At 34.0% G+C, this 235-nt stretch overlaps 1 protein-coding gene across 1 annotated transcript in view; it reads right to left on the bottom strand.

Annotated features, from left to right (window-relative positions):
- The window catches only part of LOC119589380 (cubilin-like), a 70,980-nt gene that overhangs the window by 29,060 nt on the left and 41,685 nt on the right, over positions 1–235 (bottom strand). The window lies entirely within an intron of this gene.

Genomic DNA, 235 nt, shown 5'->3' with positions numbered 1-235 from the left:
AAATTGCATGTGATTTTTAGCATTTCATTTATGGAAAAGGATATTTGTGTTTATATTGTATTGGAGGGGTACAGGCCTATTGTTTGTAGCGTCTGACAATGGCTATGACACCGAGGTACTTCCAATGCTATGTCTGTCATGTTCTTCCATATAATACTCTTGGTTGCATTAGGTTCCAAGGATACCAATTCACTAACTGGTTATAAATGGCATGTAAATTTTATATATATGTATA

This window comes from Penaeus monodon, chromosome 25, assembly GCF_015228065.2.
Source record: "Penaeus monodon isolate SGIC_2016 chromosome 25, NSTDA_Pmon_1, whole genome shotgun sequence".
Lineage (NCBI taxonomy): Eukaryota > Metazoa > Arthropoda > Malacostraca > Decapoda > Penaeidae > Penaeus > Penaeus monodon.
Note: the sequence above shows the minus strand (reverse complement) of the source record. Positions and strands in the feature narration are given on the sequence as shown.